We start from the raw sequence: 13,486 nt of genomic DNA on the forward strand, positions 1-13,486 counted from the left end.
AGGGCGCACAGACGCGCAGCCAAAAGGAACGCGCGCAGTCCAGCTCCACGCACTTCCAATTGTCACGTACGCACCACCAACTGCGTTATAAACACCGTGAGAATACGCGTTGTTGTGTGTTGAGTTGAACATTTGAACTAATTTTAAAAAATAGTTCAAAATCGATCATTTTTGTCTTAAATAAATGTGTGATATGGCTTATATGAGTTTTTTGATTGGGTTAAATCTTCAAAAAGATCATTCAAAATCAGTCATTGGATGAACGAGGCGTTTGCGTGCGCAATTTGGCACGAGAAGATGCAGATGAATCATCATCCTCCTCTGCTACGCACGTTTCCTCCGTCACAAAGCAGTCCAAATCTTTGTCTTGGCAGTTTTTGGGTTGAAGGGTTCGAACCCCTTCTCATGCTGCAGTGCAGTTGAGGTGTTACGTTTAAGGCAAAAAAAAAAAAAGGTGTCGTCTTACCTGCCCTCACGCTTTCGTCACGCTGCGTGCACGGTGCTGGTGCTGGCGCTGGTGCTGGCGGTGGAGTGATTCTCCTCCTGCGATGCTGCTGCTTGTGTCGCTCCGCTTCATCGCGCCGTGCTGCCCGCATGTGTGCGCGCATGCTTGTGGAGGCGAGCGGCGCCTTGACTGCGCACAAGGAACTGGGGGAGGTGCGAGAGTGTGGGAGAAAGAGAGAGCGAGTAAGAAAGAGAGAGATGGAAAAAAAAAAAAAGGAGGGGGGGGAGGTGGGTTAGTGATGGCACTCTTAACTTGACGTTTTTCCGAAGAACAAACCGTCGTTTGACAGTATTTCAAAGTGGACACTTCATTATGTACGCCTGCACAATGACATCCGGTACAAAGGAAGAGATGAGATCACGTTTGTGACTTTTGATTGACAGATTGTGAATTGGCAAAGCAACTTCATCCCCACAGTTTTGGATGCGTCATACATGTCTTTATTTTAGTCCCCCCTTTACTTTACTTGTGTATGTATGCCTATAATGAATGTATGTATTGTGCGTATTTAATATTTTTGTGAATTTAAAGTTGTGTATTTTTCATGTCATTCACTTTCCTTTTTATGCATTTAATAGTTGTATCTATCCTGTTTTATATTGCATTTGCACATCATTGTAATTTTCTATTTATTTTGTATTCACTGCAATAATGTATGGAATTGTTTATTTTGTATGTGTAAGTTAAGTTAGTCCTTCACCAGTTTGGTGTATGTATTTTTGTAGTCTTAAATTTTGTTTTTATGGAGCCCCTAATGTGACTAGGGACGTAATGATAAGGGCATTTTTTTTGATATGGTGATATTAAAAAAATATTTAAAAGGAACACATCGGTTTAAAAAAAAAAAAGTCAGGTTGATTTCCATTTGTGCAGTTCTAGCACCCTCTAGTGGCTAGTTTATTAGTGGAATTTAATTTTCATTAGGGATGTTTTGGTCTTCTATGTTTAAAATCTATGCTAATTGACAGATGAAGGGGAATCTAATTTGCTTGGGAAGCGATCAATGTGTGTTTGTATTACCAAGTAAGTGCCTCAATATTGTTATTAGAGATTGTAGGTGGTTTATATGCATTGCTGTTATGTACAAAAGTGCATTTTTTTTGTATGAACCGTTTTTTTTTTTTTTTTTATATCGCCAACCCCCCCACAATATCGGGATAATTATCATATCGTGACCTTCATATTGTGATATCGTATCGTGATTCGTGATGTTTGGATATCGTTACATCCCTATATGTGACATGGGGGGAAGTGAAATACGTTTCTCATTCGAATGAGAAACTTTCTCATCCAAACAAGAAACTTTCTCGTCCTAATATTTTTATCATTGTGTTCTCTCCCGAGTGAACCCAAAAACCTTTATACTACAAGAAATCTGCTTGTATTTTATTAGTATAATAATTTACATTAAACATAGAGAATCCCATTTAAATAACACTATTATGTGTTAGTTTTTTCTTTTTGCACTAGATAGATCTCATGTTGGTTAATGCAGATTGTACCTAATGAAGTGGACCGTGAGTGCATTTCTGATGAGGTCACATTTGGATGGCAGTCTCATCCTCTTCCACAAGTTTACTAACAATCTGGAGTGTGCACATCAGTATTCAGCGCCTAAATCCAATCGCGGGGAGGTAGACTTGGGTGGGAGGGGTGTTGGGGGAGCGCGGGTGGTCCTCCCACGTGAGGGAGACGAATAGTCTTTAATCAGGAGGAAGTTTGCGCTAAGTTGTTTACAGCAGATTGGATGCGTTGGCTGCACCTAATCCAAAATGAAAACAATCAGAAAACAACTCGGCTCACTTGCTGTGTGCGTGCGTGCGTCCCCCACATCACCCTGCACCCCCCCCAAAGAAACAAATAATCCCCAATTCCTTCATCACAACTTTATTAACGACAATACATGCGCCAACAGTTTTATTTTCTTTAATCTGACACCAAAATATGAATGTTTACTGACTTCCACTCAGAGGAATGAGTGTTAACATTCATTCCATGTTTATTTGTGCATTTTCATTATGGTTTTGTTGTTATTGTTTTCGCATTGGGTATTTAGAAAATACCAAATAAAATCAATTATAACATCATGACTGAAGTACCTAAATATCAGTATTTTTTATTTATTTATTTTTTTAGATTTTGTATTATAAAGTTCAAAATTTCAAATTTACTTTCTAATGAAATGCAATGGAATTAAACAGTGCATCATGATTAATTGATTGCGCAACTTGTACACTGGGGGCAGTATAATACAGTCATGAAGACAAACAAAAAAAAAGAATTTCACAACTTGAAGTGACTCGATAAATTACAATAATATTAGTTGCTCTTTAAGGGCGGCACGGTAGTTGACTGGTTGGCACGTCCGCCTCCCGGTGTAGAGGGCGTGAGATCGAGTCCGTGCTTCGGCTTTCAGGGAGTGTGCATATGTGTATATGGGTTTTCTCCGGGTACTCCGGTTTCCTCCCACATTCCAAAGACATGCTTGGCAGGTTGATTGAACACTCTAAATTGTCCCTAGGTGTGATTTGAGTATGAATGGTTGGCGACCAGTTCAGGGTGTACAGCCCGAAGCCAGCTGGGAGAGGCTCCACCCCTTCCCCCACCCCCCATGACCGTTGTGAGGAAAAGCAGCTAAGAAAATGGATGGATGGATAGTTGCTCTTTGCAGAGGATAAAGAAAATATTTAATTTTACTCCTGAAAGCGGATGGACTTTATTTGTATCAGTTTTTTTGCATCACTCATTCTCAGATGGAGAGAAAAGCACAAACATAATTTATGTATAAGTCAATTGCGAGAATGAGAAGGCTGTTTTTATGCTAAGTCTTGGTCATGCTTCATCTTAGTGTAATTATACAAGCTCATCAATCCAGCACAAAAATATCTTGTTTTTTTTAATATTGAATGTCAAAAATATTTGGAGTGTGTATGGTAATTGTTTTTTTGTTTTTTTTTCTGCAGTTTGGAATCACAACGAATGGGAAGGAGTCGGCGCTGTTTACTCCCATTTGTCGAACGATTCGTCTTCCTATTTGGGCTAATGGCAAGCGGACCACTTCAGCGTTCTCCAAAGTGCTGCGGAAGCGCTTGTGACATGCACGCAGAGGCAGGTATTTGCCTTTTTCGTTTCCTCTAGGTCTAATTAAAATGGAAATTTACCGGGATGGTAAGAAAATATCTGGAGAAAGTAGCATGAGTTATTTGAGATGGAAACCATGGAAAATGTCATTTTTCACCCCATATTATTGGAACATTATTTGCTTATAGGATCAGAGTCATCTTTGTTGACCAAGTATATATAAATAAAGAATTTGTCTATCTACATAGTTAGTCCATAGTCCAATAAAGATGATTCTAATAACTTTAGGTTCTGATAAGGCAATCTTTGGGTCATTTTTTTCATTTGGACTACTCTACAGTGTTTCTAGCTTTTATGTGTCCCCCGGAGGGCGCCATTCAAAGCATGCAGCAAAGTGTTCCTGCTTTTTCTGTTTTCTGCCTTGTGACTGAAGTGATGAGTGTGAACTCATCAAATTAATGAAATATTAAAATAGAGATACAGGTGACTCGACTTGCTTCAATAAAGTTGAACTTTAAGCTAAGTAACAATGCATAACGGCATAGACTTGCTCGCATCTATGTTGCGGGGTTGAACTCTATGTTGCAGGTTACCTTTATGTCTAACTATCCATCCATCCATCCATTTTCTTGAGCGTTTATTCCCCACAAGTGTCGCGGAGGGTGCTGGAGCCTATCTCAGCTGTCTTTGGGCAGTAGGCGGGGGACACCCTGGACTGGTTGCCAACCAATCGCAGGGCACAGAGACAAAAAACCATCCACACTCACACGCACACCTATGGACAATTCGGAGCGCCCAATTATCCTGCCATGCATGTCTTTGGAATGTGGGAGGAGACCGGAGTACCCGGAGAAGACCCACGCAGGCACGGGGAGAACATGCAAACTCCACCCAGGAAGGCCGGGGCCCGAGTCCTCAGAACTGTGAGGCGGACGAGCTAACCAGTCAACCACCATGCCGCACAAATTCATGACAAGGTTAAAAAGGCAATTTTGAGGGTTTTTAACCCTTCGTGTTGAAGCCTAATCCAATTAATTCAATACAAAAGGGGTAAAACCCCCCAAATATAATGGATATTTGATATGTAGATTTCAGGTAAGTGTCCCGTGGGTTAATTGCTGTCCTTTTTTGACAGTTTCCTTGTCACCAAATGAGTTGATTAGCATTTCCCTTTACTTTGAGTGTCTTAATTGCAGGCAATTAAGTGAAGTGATGACATTAGACGTCGTGGCGGGACAAAGCATCAAAACGGCCCAGCAAAAGGTGCGCGGCATACATGAATATGTCATTAACACTGACACATCCCCGCGGCTCTTATCTTGTTTTGTTATTCAGATGCGCATGCATCAAAACACTCCACACAAGAGCGCTAGCAGCTGCTAGCCGCGGCTAGTCCCCGCATCCTGTTCTTTTATTCACGACGGAAGATAGTCCGTCCTTTTCGCGCCCCGCCGAGAAGAATGTGTGCATTTGGCAGACTTCTATTGGGAGCAGATGTTTTGATATCAAAGCACAATAGGAGGCAATTTGACCTTCCGCCACCTGCAGCCCAAAGTGGGAATACGCGGATTAAAAAGACAAATCTATGCAAAGCCGACAGCTTTTGTGTACAAAATGAGGAAGCAAGCGAATAGATTCAACTTGGAAGTCTTTTTCTTTCTTTTTTTGAACACAACAAGCATGCATACACTAACAAGAGCGTGTGGGTCAGCCAAAGTCATTCATTTGTCAACTGTGAAGTCACCAAAATAGAAAATTGTAGCAAAACGCTGGGTGGCCATTTTGTGTGTCCATGGAAAAACATTCTCCAGTAATGAAAAACAACAATTTTTTATTGAATGAGTTACTAACTCGAACAAAAAGGCCAAATCTTTCTATGTTGATTGAACTAGGAAAATGTAATGAAAAGGAAATGTACTTCAAAAACCGAACTATTAGTTCAATTAAATCAGTTAATATGCTATTCAATTCAATTCAATTTTATTCCAGACTTAGGGGTCCACTCTTAAAAACAAAAAAAAAAACATACAAGATTAAACAACTACAGTTACACATTAAGAAGACAGGCACACCAGGGTTTAGCTATATTAGCTAAAAAAAAAAAATGCAAATAACGTGCTACCATTTATGGTCATTTAATCCATCCATATAAATCAGCAGACACACCTAAATGTATTATCTGTAAAATCAGTCATTTTAGCTTTGAAATGTATGAAACTAGCATGACTGCTACATCTTATATGTAGAGAAAGTATCAAAACAATCAAGATTCAGATGTGGTTAGCCTAGCTTAGCACATTAGCTGGTCTCTAGTTGGCTGCAGGCTCCTACGTACTAGCTGTGGGTGATCAGTTTTTGTGATCGCCAATGAAAGTTATTGATCTAATTCTTAAATAAACTTGAGTTGAGTTATCCATTGCTAGCAGACTAAGATAACAAGGCTCGCTAGCTAGCTAGCTCGATGGTGGATACATTACATTTGTTCTTTGTTTTGTGTGCTAAATTATGATGCGCATGCTATGTATTTCCCCAAAAATGTGGGTAATGGCTCACTCTTTATGACCTCAGCCAAGGCGACCAATGGAGTCCATGGCAGTCAAATTGACAAAGTGCGACCAGCTCGCTCACATTAAATCACTGCCCAGGAATGAGAATCTTAAGAAAGGCCTGGCGGCGACGCACACCGGTCGGGATCTCCTTTTATTTCCTGCTAATTACGCAGTAAATTTGAGCAGGGAAATTATTCTGCGCAATCAATTAGAAAATCAGGGAGCGACGGTCAAGCTTTTCGTGTCGTATTTATTGCTCCGTGTTAATTTTATCGGTTGTGGTTATTACAACAGGGAGTTTAATCGCCCCGCGAGATAGCACAAACAGTGTGATTTATGACGGGCACACTAATCACCGGCTTCCCCTAAAAACTAGTTTCATGGATTCAGAATTTCCTCAATGCAAATTCTACTTTACAACAAAATATAGTAAATGCCTGACATCATTGGCAAATTAGGTGATTTCATAACTTTACTTCTTAGTAGTTATGAAGTTAAGGCCCCTATAAACTTAATGCCAAACTTTACTATCAAAAATGAGAGGTTTAATGAGAGACATCTAGATCTCTTAGTAGTTACCATTCTAAGGCATGTATTTTTTGACGTTTTGCTCTGGTAAAACTAATTCAACGCAATGCCACACTTCATCTGAAAAATAAGCGTTTTATTAAGACAATACATGCATATTTTTTGGTGTACATTTTCATGAAGATTTGCAAGAACTATATCACATCAGGAAGTGTTGACCTCCTTCAAACAGACGGAGAAAGGACGCAAGATGGGAAAACATGACCCCCGCCAGCTCCCTCATGGGGATTTTGCCCACCTGGCATATGGCAAAGGTGCCCTCATGCCAAGGTGTTAGCTGGTCAACAAGGATGAAAGTTGGGTGGAAAGAATTCTGCAGGAAAGGAAATGAGCCTCCGTAACAGCAGATGGCGCTCATCGCACGGAAGATTGGATTCAGGCCAATCGTGATCTTGCCTTTCTCAAATGGAGATAAAAAATAAAAATGAAAAAAAATACGTGTGGTAACTGCAAAGAAGCACGTTATCGTCTTTAATCAATCATTTTGTCAGCAAAGTTCGGCATTACGTTTGCTAGTTATCTGCTAATGTCTCCAAAACAAACTGATGAGATTGAAAATTCTAGCTAATGTAATTTTCCTGATGAAAGGAAACATAAAGTGAGTTTAAGAGTAAAAAATGGGCCATCAAGTGGTACTTAAAACTGCAACCCAGGGGTAGCAGATATAATGAAAAATAGCAGAGGCCCCAGAAGTGAACCCTGTGGAACGCCTTACGCTCTGTTATATACATACATATATGAAACGTTTGAGTCAGGTACGTGTCTTAACCTTGCCGAAGTTTTATCGAAACCAGGTTCAGAACCACTGCTCCAATTAAACATCATCAAATTGTAAACTAGCTGCCTTCTTCGCCACTACCAACAAATGATGAATCCTGACCCAAATGTCGTTGTGTGGCCAGTAAAAGTTGTGTTACTTGCATATTGACCACAAGACTTTAAACAGTGTGCGAGTGGATTGCAACGTAAGCACACATTAGCTCCCATAAGCATTTACGACCTTTTTATGCATTGATATAAGCAGTGCCGCACCAAGCTCATTAAGGGCTAGCGTTGACGCTTTTATGAGGATCGTCGCCGTGTGCCGTTTGTGTGAAGGTGCGAGCGAAACAGAAGACGGAAATTGTGTCGAAAGCGTATCAGGAGACAACAGCCGCCGCTGCCAATTAACTCGCTCGGAGAGCTACGGCGTTATCCCAAGTGCTCGCGCCCGGGCCGGTCTTAACCTTTTGACCGCTCATCCATAAATTAGAGGTCATTAAGTGGCGCAGCAAAGTAAGACGCTCATTAGAAGTGCTTGAAATATTCATAATTTCTCTCACAATTAGCACTAACTTTCCTGGCGGCACTTTTGAAAATGAGAAATGTTTAGCCACTCGCTCGAGCAGAAAGCTGCATCGATGAGAGGCCCTTGCCGTCTTTGTCCAAAATTGGACTGATGACCAAACTGCATTTGACAAATTACGAAATTTAAGACTTTATGGTTGGTATGTGGTAAGCCTACGACAATCTCATGCTGGATTTGACAAAATGAGGCAGTTTAAGATGAAAATTGCGTAGTCTTGTTAATATTCTAAAATAATTACAAACAGTGGATTTCATTGAGGGTTTTGAACGATGCTGCGCCACAACAAACAAAGCAGAACTTCCATTGGAAAAAAAAAATGCTTTAAGATGATATTTGTGTTTCAATATTTCTTTCCATTTCGTATCTGGTATCCCAACAACACGTCCACGTTGTAATTTGAGGATTTAAACAAGTGGTGCCCAAGTTCAGTCCTCAAGAGCCCCTATTCAGCCTGTTTTCCATGTTTCTTACCACTAACACACCTGATTCAGGAACAGGATCGTTTTCAGGCGTTATCAGCCGATCATTAGTTTCAGCTGCGTTGAAGAAGGGAGACATGGAAAACAGGTTGGTCAGAGGACTGGACTTGGGCACGACTGATTTAAACTGTGCTATGCTATAGTGCTGTCACTATCTAATATTTTTAGAATCGATTAATCTATCGATTATTCAATCGATTAATCAGATTAATTTTAATTTTGCATTCAAGTGTATTAATCATTTTTTTACCCGATTACTGTTTGTTATACAGTGATTGTTGTTGATTTCATCCTTCGTATCCATGTAGTGATTAAAAATAATAATAGAAAAAAGGGGGATTGATGTACTATGATATCGGTTCAGTTATTGTTTTCCAAAGTAAAAACAGATGTTTGCAAATGTCTTATTTGGATTAAATACAGAAGATAATCAGTCTTCTTTCATGAAGGACTACAGAAATCAGTGAACAACTACTGTTCATATGCTGAAATCAAACGATTTGGACAATTTTAATTCAACTCATTCACTCCCAGCCATTTTCACTGAAGCAACCCCGTCGCTCGCAGATCTCTCACTCCCGAGTCTCTTCATTCATCAGGAAAAAAAAAAATATATATATATTCCTATCTGTTTCCGTTTTGCAGCAATTAGCATTAGAATATAGCTCAGTTTCATTATTATTCACAACTCTGTTTAAAACTGTGGAGAAAACAGCTTGTTGCAACATGGCTCCGGTTGATCTCCTGTACTCCACTTCCACCTGCTGGCCGTTTTTTTTTTTTTTTTTTTTTTTTTTTTTTTTTATAACTACCATTGCGTCAACCGATCCCTTCAGTTCAAAGGCTGCAAAATTCTGTATGCTCTTGCATTAAAAAACAAAAAACAAAAAAACAAAAAAACGTATAAATACGTCTTTGGGATACTGGTAATATTTAAAATAGAAGGTATTTATACGTCTTTGGGAGCAAATGAATTAAGAATGGCTCCAAATGATTACTCAATTATTAAAATAGTTTATTAATTTGATAATCGATTACTTGTCAATTAATCGATTAATTTTGACAGCTCTACTATGCTACTACAAACACATATTGCACTTCACTGACAAAATGATTGACTTTAGATGCAGCCATATTTTTTTTATGGTGACTTTTCCAATGCGCCAGTCATCACACTGTTGAACTTCATTGACAAAATGAGCAAATGGTGTGTGTTTCTTTGTGGTAACGTTACTACAAACACATGCCAAGCTTTATTGATGAAACGAGTGCCTCAACGTGACATCTGTATTTCTTTGTAACTTTTTAAAAAAAAACATGAAAAACCTTTAGTTAATATATATCATCAAGACTTTGATGTCTGAAATCCGTAATCAATTCCTTTTCACCCCCAAGAAAAAGCAGCATGATGCAACTAATCACATGTTTCAGTACATCAGCTCGGCGCATTTCATCACTTTTCTGGCATTCAAGGTTACGCGAAGTGACTGGAGCGCAGCTACACTTGATTGCTTTTGTCTTGTTGTTCTCTCGCTTGGTCTCGCTGCAGCGATGATAATAAAAATGTGACGCTACCAAGAGGCCATGTAGAATGTTCACGGCTTTTTTTTTTCTTTTTTTTTTGCCTGATTAAAATTTCTCCCTTCATTTGCAAGCAGTCATTGACTGCATCGATTCCTGTATTTGTTATGTAAAAACATAATAACAAGCCACGGGGACGTTAACTGCAGAATCCAGCATTGTTTTATTAATGGAGGAGAGGGGTTTAAAGTGTTTACATTTTGATTTATGAATCGCCCTCATGCAAGATTAACACGTTTTGTGAAATTGAACATGTCATAGCGGCGTTAGCTTAATTAATCAACACTCGCCTGTGTTTTCCTCTCGTGTGGAACAAGAAAAAAAGCAATAACAAGTAACACTAGAGCTGCGAGCAGCTATAAAGGGCCCTCGCAGCCCGGGCCACGTTGGGGTACTTGCACGTTGGGGTACTTGCACGTTGGGGTACTGGCACGTTGGGGTACTGGCAAGTTTAGGTACGGCACATTGGAAGCAGAATTTCTTTGAAAATGGCATGATAAACCTTGACATGTGGATTTTTTTTTTTTTTGTAAAAATACCGTTAAGTTGGTGTATTTTTTTTTATGCCTCTAGGGCTAGGTGGCGCTGTATATATAATGGAATGTTGTCATAGGGATACCTTCAAGCCTTGACTCTAAACATACATGTCAAGTGTGGGATTTTTTTGGAGCATGTACCGTGGAGTTATTAAGCATATCCTTCATTCACGATATTGCTTTTAATGTCCATTAGAGGCTATCAAAAATAAATAAAAAAGTACATGTTTGGATAAGTCTAATGCCAGTGAACATTTTGAGTGGTGGAAAGTAAAAGAATATTCATAAATGACTTAGTTATCACACTTAGAATGAGTTTACATTTTTTGTACAAAATACCGTATGTGGGGTATTTTTTTGTTTTGCCTCAAGGGCGAGGTGGCGCTGCATATATAACTGAATGTTGTCATAGAGATACCTTCAGGCCTTGACGATAAACATACATGTCAAGTTTGGGATTTTTTGGAGCATGTATCGGGGAGTTATTAAGCATATCCTTTTTCAGTGCGAAACACAAATTTTGATGCCCCGCGCTCATCATATAGTATTTCCAAAAGTCAAGATTTTTCCGTCTGTTGTTGGCTCAGGTCTTGACATGGTCCAGGTCAAGTCATAAGTCAGTCGGATAAAACATGTAGGAGAAGTGGGCAAAAGTATGCCCCCTGAAAATGTGCAAAAATCGTCAAAAATGGGACATTCAAAAATTCGTACCTCACTTCCTGTTCATTTTAGCATATGGGTCCAAGAGACTTTTTTGTAGGTCTTTGGCTCCCTCATACACGTAAAAATTTTCGTAGATCTTGCTTAAACGTAGAATCGGGGCTGCTTCGTTAAAAATTTCTAGGGGGCGCTATTGAGTCATTTTTGTAAAAATAGTACAATCAACAATAAAATATTGTTCATTTTACCAGGCCAGATGTGTGTGCCAAGTTTCATGAGTTTCTGCGCATGTTTAGACCCTCAAAACTGGCGTTTTCTTGGCGAACAGTGCTTAGCCACGCCCACAGCGATTCGCGAAAACTCACAAACTTCGTGTTGTGACATCATGAAGGCCGAAACCCTCATCTGAGCAAATATGAGGTTGGTCCAGTTAACGTGTTTGGAGAAAAATGTACAAGAAAATTCGTAAGAAAAAAAATTGCCACTAGGTGGCGCTATCAGTAAGATGAAATATAAGTTCGTAGATGTCTTAAGGGCTGGACTCTCATCAAATGTGTGAAATTTTGAGAAGATAGGATCATCTCGGTCAAGTTCATGCAGCTTTTATTGTCACGAAAAATTTTCGGACTTTGCGTCACCGTAGCGGCCACGCCCTTTGGCGAAAAGTTACAATATTCGGTGTGGGGCATGATCAACATCTTAAGGCTTTTCTGACCAATTTTCAACTGGATCCCTTCAACGAGCTCGGCACAGTAGCTAAAAACGTAAAGTATGACATTTATTGTTACCACTAGGTGGCGCTATATGTATAACTGAATTTTATCATATAGATGCTTTCAGGCCGTGACTATTACGTTGCCTGAGAAGTTTGAGATTTTTTGGAGCTTGAACATGGGAGTTATCACACTTAGAATGAGTTGACATTTTTTGTACAAAATACCGTATGTGGGGTATTTTTTTTTCACGCCTGAAGGGCTAGGTGGCGCTGCATATATAACTGAATTTTGTCATAGAGATACCTTCAGGCTTTGACTATAAACATACATGTCAAGTTTGGGATTTTTTGGAGCATGTAACGGGGAGTTATTAAGCATATCCTTTTTCAGTGCGAAACACAAAATTTGATGCCCCGCCCTCATCATATAGTATTTCCAAAAGTCAAGATTTTTCTGCCTGTAGTTGGCTCAGATCTTGACATGGTCCAGGTCAAGTCTAAAGTCAGTCGGATGAAATGTGTAGGAGAAGTGGGCAAAAGTATGCCCCCTGAAAATGTGCAAAAATCGTCAAAAATGGGACATTCAAAAATTCATAGCTCACTTCCTGTTCATTTTAGCACATGGGTCCAAGAGACTTTTTTGTAGGTCTTGGACTCCCTCATACACCTAAAAATTTTCGTAGATCTTGCTTAAACGTACAATCGGGGCTGCTTCGTTAAAGATTTCTAGGGGGCGCTATTGAGTCATTTTTGTAAAAATAGGACAATACATGATAAAATATTGCTCATTTTGCCAGGCCAGATGTGTGTGCCAAGTTTCATGAGTTTCTGCGCATGTTTAGACCATCAAAACTAGCGTTGTTTTCTTGGCGAACAGTGCTTAGCCACGCCCACAGCGATTCGCGAAAACTCACAAACTTCGTGTTGTGACATCATGAAGGCCGAAACCCCCATCTGAGCAAATATGAGGTTGGTCCAGTTAACGTGTTTGGAGAAAAATGTACAAGAAAATTCGTAAGAAAAAAAATTGCCACTAGGTGGCGCTATCAGTTAGATGAAATATAAGTTCGTAGATGTCTTTAGGGCTGGACTCTCATCAAATGTGTGAAATTTTGAGAAGATAGGATCATCTCGGTCAAGTTCATGCAGCTTTTATTGTCACGAAAAATCTTCAGACTTTGCGTCACCGTAGCGGCCACGCCCTTTGGCGAAAAGTTACAATATTCGGTGTGGGGCATCATCAACATCTTAAGGCTTTTCTGACCAATTTTCAACTGGATCCCTTCAACGAGCTCAGCACAGTAGCTAAAAACATAAAGTATGACATTTATTGTAACCACTAGGTGGCGCTATATGTATAACTGAATTTTTTCATATAGGTGTTTTCAGGCCGTGACTATTACGTTGCCTGAGAAGTTTGAGATTTTTTGGAGCTTGTACATGG

The 13,486-nt window shown here is 39.6% G+C and overlaps 1 protein-coding gene and 1 long non-coding RNA gene across 4 annotated transcripts in view; one reads left to right on the plus strand and one right to left on the minus strand.

Annotated features, from left to right (window-relative positions):
- chrm2a (cholinergic receptor, muscarinic 2a) overlaps positions 1–644 on the minus strand; it is a 62,716-nt gene extending 62,072 nt beyond the window's left edge. For both annotated transcript variants that reach the window (XM_077499510.1, XM_077499509.1), the window contains exon 1: positions 467–644. The gene's annotated coding sequence lies outside the window, so the exon portion shown is untranslated. The remainder of the gene's footprint in view (positions 1–466) is intronic.
- Positions 1–13,486, plus strand: part of LOC144003353 (uncharacterized) — an 80,226-nt gene that overhangs the window by 16,047 nt on the left and 50,693 nt on the right. Inside the window, exon 2 of one of the 2 annotated variants that reach the window (XR_013278947.1) lies at positions 3,469–3,617. This is a non-coding gene — a long non-coding RNA (uncharacterized LOC144003353). The remainder of the gene's footprint in view (positions 1–3,468; positions 3,618–13,486) is intronic. The other variant, XR_013278948.1, reaches the window with a different exon arrangement.

This window comes from Festucalex cinctus, chromosome 16, assembly GCF_051991245.1.
Source record: "Festucalex cinctus isolate MCC-2025b chromosome 16, RoL_Fcin_1.0, whole genome shotgun sequence".
Taxonomy (NCBI): Eukaryota; Metazoa; Chordata; class Actinopteri; order Syngnathiformes; family Syngnathidae; genus Festucalex; species Festucalex cinctus.